The sequence below is a fragment of the Phasianus colchicus genome, unplaced genomic scaffold, assembly GCF_987193195.1.
Source record: "Phasianus colchicus unplaced genomic scaffold, bPhaCol1.hap1.1 HAP1_SCAFFOLD_44, whole genome shotgun sequence".
Lineage (NCBI taxonomy): Eukaryota > Metazoa > Chordata > Aves > Galliformes > Phasianidae > Phasianus > Phasianus colchicus.
Window position 1 is genome coordinate 1,285,001 of NW_028325224.1, and position 7,500 is coordinate 1,292,500.

The following is a 7,500-nucleotide window of genomic DNA, read 5'->3' on the forward strand; positions in this document are numbered from 1 at the left end:
CTCTCCCAGGCAGATGCGATTTTTAATTTCGTTTTTTTTTTTTCCTTTTTAAATGTTCCTTGACTTTCCTCGTTGTTCTGATCTTTTCATTTCATTTTATCTTTTGTTTTCCTATTTGTAGGCCCGGCTCGGGATGGCGGGCCCACGCCGAGGCGCGGGCGGTCGTGACGGGGTGGCGGTATGCCGCCACAGCCGCCGCTGCATTCCCCCCCCCCCCCCCCCCTCCTCTTAACGTCCGTCCCGTGCCCCGTCGTCGTCCCCCCCCCCCCCCCCACCCAACACCCCTCGGCCCCCACCGCCCGGACTCGCCTCAACGTGATTTTTCTTTACCTATGGTTCTTTCCGTTTAGACTTCTGCCGTTTTCAGCTTTTTTAAAACTTTTCCATTTATATATGATGTTTCTCCGATTCCCCCCCAATATTTTTCCATTTGTTTGTTTATTTATTGCTTGGCTTGCTCGCTCGCTCACTCGCTCGCTCGCCCGTGCGTGCGTGATTTTTTTTTTTTTAATTTTAATTTAATTTTTTCCTGTGTTTTTATGTTGTCTTGTTTAGCTTCAAACGTTTCAGCTTCTCTTTTTCTAACTTTTTTTTTAGTTCTTTTTTTTTTCTTTTTTAATTTTCCTCCTTATTTATTCATTCCATTAAAATATTTTCCTACGTACCTTTTCGCTTGCGTGCGTGCTGGCGGCTGCCCGCCTGAGCCCCCCCCCCCCCCCCTCCTTTTTCTTTCTTTCTTTCTTTCTTTCTTTCTTTCTTTCTTTCTTTCTTTCTTTCTTTCTTTCTTTCTTTCTTTTTCTTTTCTTTTTCTTTTTCTTTTCTTTTCTTTTTTTCCCCCTCCGTGTTCCTGCTTTTCTGTTTTCGATTTTTCAGAAGCTTCTTAATTTTTGTATGTTTTTCTGATTTTTTTTGAACTTTTTTCCGTTTCTTTCTTTAGTTATTGGCTTAATTCATATATTTATCTATCTACCCATCCGTCTGCCTGTCTCCCCGTCCATTTGCTTGCTTGCTCGCTTGCTCGCTCGCCCGCTCCCGCGCGCGTGCGTTTGAGTAGGCCCGGCCCGGCCCGGCGCGCCCTTCCGTTGGGAAGAAGGGGGTCGCGACGGGCTTACGGGTAGATCTCGCGGCCGGCCACCTGAACTTCCCAGCGCGCAAAGCCTAAACCTGACCCTTACCCTAACCTCGCCCGCCTACCCTAACCCTAGCCCTAACCCGCCCTCTCCCGGACGTGCCCCGCCCGACTGGCCCGCTTTTCTGCAGCACCTGTAGACGTATTCTTCTTTCTCTCTCTCTTTCTCTCTTTCTCCCGCCCCCCCCCTCCCCCCCCCCCCCCCCACCTCTTTCTTTCTTTCTCTCTTTTCTTTCCCACCCTAGTCCCCTCCCCCGGCCCCCCGGCCCCTCTTACTTTCTTCTCGAAGACGTCCATCCGACGTCCGTGCGAGCGCTCGTTTGCTCGGTGGTCGTCCGTTCCTTCCTTCCTTCTTCTTGGGGGACGTTGGCCGAGAGAGCTGCGGGATTTGGGTTTTCCGTTATTTCTTCTTCCCGCCTTTCCTTTCTTTTGCCGCTGCCCGTGCCCGTCCCCCTCCACCCACCCGACTCCCACCCTGCCCGATCGGACCGGGTTTGTTCGCCGTTCCCGCCTCCTTTTTTTTTTTTCTTTTTAATTTCATTTTTTACTTTTTTAAGCTCCCTACCTCACCCGCACCCCCCCACACCCCCCTACCCACCACCACCACCACCTCCCACTCCGCCCTCCTCCTCCCCCTCCCCCTCCTCGGTTCCCCCCCCCCCCCCCCCCGCCACCCTCCTTTTTTTTTTTTTTTTTAATTTTTCTCTCTCGCTTCCCTCCGGCGGGCCAGGCCCGATGGCTTCGACCGGTCCCCGCAAACTCCCGCCCCCCCCCCCCCCCCCCCCCCGAAACCGGCCGAGGACCCACCCCCAGCCCGCCACGCGCTTTCTTTCCGTTTCTTTCTATTTTTTCTTTTTTTTCTCTGGGGGGAAAGGGGGGGGGGGGGGGGTGGCCGGGCCGGGGTGGGTGGGTGAGGGAACGGGCACGCCCGCCGCCCGGGAGAGGGGCTCAGGGCGAGCCCGGCGTCCGGATGAGTCGAAGGAACGAATCCCAGACGAACGCACACACCCACCCCCGGGACGGACGAGGCCGTTCCCCGCCGGCCTACCTCTGCCGCCGTCTTCCCGCCATTTCTTTTCCTCCCCGCGCTGACACGAGCGGCCGATCCCGTCGCGAGCCCGCCGGACGTTTCCCGCCCGCCCCGCTACGCGCGGGCGGGGACCCGCCGGCGCCTGCGCGCTTCCGCAGAGGGGGAGTGGGGCGGGGGGGGCGGGGGTGGGGAGTGGGGGGAGGAAGCGGGGGACATAGCGGCGAGCGGGAAAAGCGCCCTCCCCGCCCAAAACACAAACACACACCATCACCACCCCCACCCCGCAAGCCGCGGGCGGATCGGGTTAGAAATACCCGACTCCGAACACCCGGCGCGAAGAGCTACCGGGCCACCGAGCGAAAAGGGAATCAAACGAAAAGTGTCAAACGAGCGAACGCGCACGCAAACACGCGCCGGTAAAATAAACAAACGAACGGACAGACAAACAAACGCACGCGAGACGAACGAGAAGGGGCCTCCGCCGGACCCCGAGCCGCGGCGGCCGCAATGCGGACCCCGCACCGAACCGCGCCGAACGCGGCCGGACGCCCCTCAGAGCGGGGGCGGCCGGCCGCGCCAGCCGCCGACACGCGGAGCCCGAGTACGCCAGGAACGGGCCGGCCCGGGAGCGACCGACTCGGTCGAACCGAGGCGGAGGCGGCGGCGGCGGCGGCGGCGGCTCGGGTACGACGGAAAGACGGCAAGGCCCAGGCGAGCGCCGAACAACCCGGTCGCTGCCGCGGCGGCGGCCGGACTGCGCGCGGTCTATACGGCTCGGCGCGGCTCCGCCGGTCCGCAGCGGCAAGGAGAGGTCGGCAAAAACGGACGGCCGGAGGTCGCTGCGGCGCCGGCCAGGCAGCGGCGGCCACGTCAGCCCGGCTCCGCGCGGTTGCCTGGTCTCCCGCAGCGGGCCAGAGGTCGCTGCGGAGCCGGCCCGGCCGCGGCGGCCACGTCTACCCGGCTCCGCGAGGCTGCATGGCGAGGCGTAGCCGGCCTGGGGTCGCTGCGGCGCCGTTCCTGCAGCGGCGGCCACGTCTACCCGGCTCCGCGAGGCTGCATGGCGCGGCTGCAGCCGCCCAGGGGTCGCTGCGGCGCCGTCCCGGCAGCGGCGGCCACGTCTACCCGGCTCCGCGAGGCTGCATGGCGAGGCGTGGCCGGCCTGGGGTCGCTGCGGCGCCGTTCCGGCATCGGCGGCCACGTCTACCCGGCTCCGCGCGGCTGCCTGGCGCGGCGCAGCCGCCCAGGGGTCGCTGCGGCGCCGGCCCGGCTGCGGCGGCCACGTCTAGCCGGCTCCGCGCGGCTGCCTGGCCCGGCGCGGCCGCCCAGGGGTCGCTGAGGCGCCGGGCCGGCAGCGGTGGCCACGTCTACCCGGCTCCGCGAGGCTGCATGGCGAGGCGTGGCCGGCCTGGGGTCGCTGCGGCGCCGGCCCGGCAGAGGCGGCCACGTCTACCCGGCTCCGCGCGGCTGCCTGGCGCGGCGCAGCCGCCCAGGGGTCGCTGCGGCGCCGTCCCGGCTGCGGCGGCCACGTCTACCCGGCTCCGCGCGGTTGCCTGGTCTCCCGCAGCGGGCCAGAGGTCGCTACGGAGCCGTCCCGGCAGCGGCGGCCACGTCTACCCGGCTCCGGGAGGCTGCCTGGCCTCCCGCAGACGGCCTGGGGTCGCTGCGGCGCCGGCCCAGCAGCCGCGGCCACGTCAGCCCGACTCCGCGCGGCTTCCTTGTGCGGCGCAGCGGGCCCGGCGTCGCTGCGGAGCCGTCCCGGCAGCGGCGGCCACGTCTACCCGGCTCCGCGAAGCTGCATTTCGCGACTGCAGCCGTCCTGGGGTCGCTGGGGCGCAGTTCCGGCATCGGCGGACAAGTCTACCCGGCTCCGCGCGGCTGCATGGCGCGGCTCAACCGGCCTGGGGTCGCTGCGGCGGCGGCCCGGCAGCCGCGGCCACGTCTACCCGGCTCCGCGAAGCTGCATGGCGCGGCGTAGCCGGCCTGGGGTCGCTGCGGCGCCGTTCCGGCATCGGCGGCCACGTCTACCCGGCTCCGCGAGGCTGCATGGCGCGGCTCAACCGGCCTGGGGTCGCTGCGGCGCCGGCCCGGCAGCGGCGGCCACGTCTACCCGGCTCCGCGCGGCTGCCTGGCGCGGCTCAACCGGCCTGGGGTCGCTGCGGCGCCGGCCCGGCGGCGGCGGCCACGTCTACCCGGCTCCGCGAAGCTGCATGGCGCGGCTCAACCGGCCTGGGGTCGCTGCGGCGCCGTTCCGGGAGCTGCGGCCACGTCTACCCGGCTCCGCGCGGTTGCCTGGTCTCCCGCAGACGGCCTGGGGTCGCTGCGGCGCCGGCCCGGCATCGGCGGACGAGTCTACCCGGCTCCGCGCGGCTGCCTGGCGCGGCTCAACCGGCCTGGGGTCGCTGCGGCGCCGGCCCGGCAGCGGCGGCCACGTCTACCCGGCTCCGCGAGGCTGCATGGCGAGGCGTGGCCGGCCTGGGGTCGCTGCGGCGCCGGCCCGGCAGAGGCGGCCACGTCTACCCGGCTCCGCGCGGCTGCCTGGCGCGGCGCAGCCGCCCAGGGGTCGCTGCGGCGCCGTCCCGGCTGCGGCGGCCACGTCTACCCGGCTCCGCGCGGTTGCCTGGTCTCCCGCAGCGGGCCAGAGGTCGCTACGGAGCCGTCCCGGCAGCGGCGGCCACGTCTACCCGGCTCCGCGAAGCTTCATTGCGCGACTGCAGCCGTCCTGGGGTCGCTGCGGCGCAGTCCCGGCATCGGCGGACGAGTCTAACCCGGCTCCGCGAGGCTGCATGGCGCGGCGTAGCCGGCCTGGGGTCGCTGCGGCGCCGTTCCGGCATCGGCGGCCACGTCTACCCGGCTCCGCGCGGCTGCCTGGCGCGGCGCAGCCGCCCAGGGGTCGCTGCGGCGCCGGCCCGGCAGCGGCGGCCACGTCTACCCGGCTCCGCGAGGCTGCATGGCGCGGCGTAGCCGGCCTGGGGTCGCTGCGGCGCCGCCCCGGCTGCGGCGGCCACGTCTACCCGGCTCCGCGAAGCTGTACGGCGCGGCTCAACCGGCCTGGGGTCGCTGCGGCGCCGTTCCGGCAGCGGCGGCCACGTCTACCCGGCTCCGCGCGGTTGCCTGGTCTCCCGCAGACGGCCTGGGGTCGCTGCGGCGGCGGCCCGGCGGCGGCGGCCACGTCAGCCCGACTCCGCGAAGCTGCATGGCGCGACTGCAGCCGTCCTGGGGTCGCTGCGGCGCCGTTACGGCATCGGCGGACGAGTCTACCCGGCTCCGCGCGGCTGCCTGGCGCGGCTCAACCGGCCTGGGGTCGCTGCGGCGCCGGCCCGGCAGCGGCGGCCACGTCTACCCGGCTCCGCGCGGCTGCACGGCGCGGCGTAGCCGGCCTGGGGTCGCTGCGGCGCCGTTCCGGCAGCAGCGGCCACGTCTACCCGGCTCCGCGCGGCTGCCTGGCGCGGCTCAACCAGCCTGGTGTCGCTGCGGCGCCTTTTCGGCAGCGGCGGCCACGTCTACCCGGCTCCGCGCGGTTTCCTTGGTCTCCCGCAGCGGGAAGAGGTCGCTGCGGAGCCGGCCCGGCAGCGGCGGCCACGTCTACCCGGCTCCGCGAGGCTGCATGGCGAGGCGTAGCCGGCCTGGGGTCGCTGCGGCGCCGTTCCGGCATCGGCGGCCACGTCTACCCGGCTCCGCACTGCTGCCTGGCGCGGCGCAGCCGCCCAGGGGTCGCTGCGGCGCCGGCCCGGCAGCGGCGGCCACATCTACCCGGCTCCGCGAGGCTGCATGGCGAGGCGTAGCCGGCATGGGGTCGCTGCGGCGCCGTTCCGGCAGCGGCGGCCACGTCTACCCGGCTCCGGGAGGCTGCCTGGCCTCCCGCAGACGACTGGGGTCGCAGCGGCGGCCCGGTAGCCGCGGCCACGTCAGCCCGGCTCCGCGCGGCTGCCTGGAGCGGCGCAGCCGGCCCGGCTTCGCCGCGGAGCCGTCCCGGCAGCTGCGGCCACGTCTACCCGGCTCCGCGAAGCTTCATTGCGCGACTGCAGCCGTCCTGGGGTCGCTGCGGCGCAGTTCCGGCATCGGCGGACGAGTCTAACCCGGCTCCGCGCGGCTGCATGGCGCGGCTCAAGCGGCCTGGGGTCGCTGCGGCGCCGGCCCGGCAGCGGCGGCCACGTCTACCCGGCTCCGGCGGCTGTTCGCGTCTTTTGTGTGTGGGGGGGGCGCTGCTGCTACGGTGCGGCCAGAGGCGTCGCTCTAATTCTCTGCCTCCAGTTATGTCGAGGTAAAGGTCGGCTGCTGTCGGAGCCTTTGCCGGTAGTCGGCGTCGTCGTCCGTGGAGCTTTCTTTTCGGATGCCTTTACTTTTCGTCGGTAGGAGAGAGTGCGGACTCTGCTCCGGAGATCGGTGGTGAGCGGGCGCTCGCGAGCTGGGTTGACCGGCCGGCCAGACGGGTTTCGGCGGCGGTCGGCGGTGGCGGCGGCTCTCTGGGGCATCGGTTCGTGTGGTCGATCCGGTCGCTTCGGTTTGTCCGTCGCGCCCCGTCCCGCCGTTCGGTGGTGGGTTAAGGCGGTCTCCCGGGCGAGCGGCGAAAAAAAGCCGGGCAAGGCGAGAGAGAGCTGTGCGGGTGAAATAGCCGGCTCCCGCGCCGCCCAGGGCGAACCCGAGAAGGCGAGAGAGAACAATCGAACGAACGGGGGAAGCCGGCTGCAGCGCTCGCTGGCGCGAAGCGGAGAAAGCGAGAGAGAAAGCGAGCGCGGAGAAGGGCACAGTCCGGTCAGCCGGCACTCGAAGGCAGAAGGGCCGGGGGCGTCCCCGGTGGGTCCCGCCGCGACGGTGGAAGGCGGGACCCGATGGTCGTGGCGGCGGCGCCTCGTTCTCGTTCCGCACCGCATCCTCACCTGCACGCGGGAGCCCCGGCCGAACACGAGAGGCGCTCCTCGGGCGCGTCGGAGAGGCTTCCCGGCGGGCCGGTCCTATCCCGCTCCCCGCCTCGCTCGGGGTGGCGTGGGGCGGGCCGGTGTTCAGGCACGGGCGAGCACCTCTCGGCAGACGTTGCCCACGCACACCCGCCTGCACGTGCGCGCGCGGTCTTTCCGCCGCGTCCTGGAGAAGGGCTCGCATCTTCTCCTCCCTTCCTTCCTTCCTTCCCCCTACCCGTCTTCTTGTCGATCGATGAGGCCATTCGGGTCGCGTCGGAGAGGGCCCCCGGCGGGCCGGCGCTTCCACGCTCCCCGTCCCGGGGAAGCCGCGGCGGCGTCCGGTGTTCAGGCACGGGCGGCCTCCTCTCCGGTTCGCTTCCCGCCGTAGGCGAGGTGAGGCGCCCGCCCGGGCCGAGAGCGGGCTCGTCCGTCCGTTCGCTCGG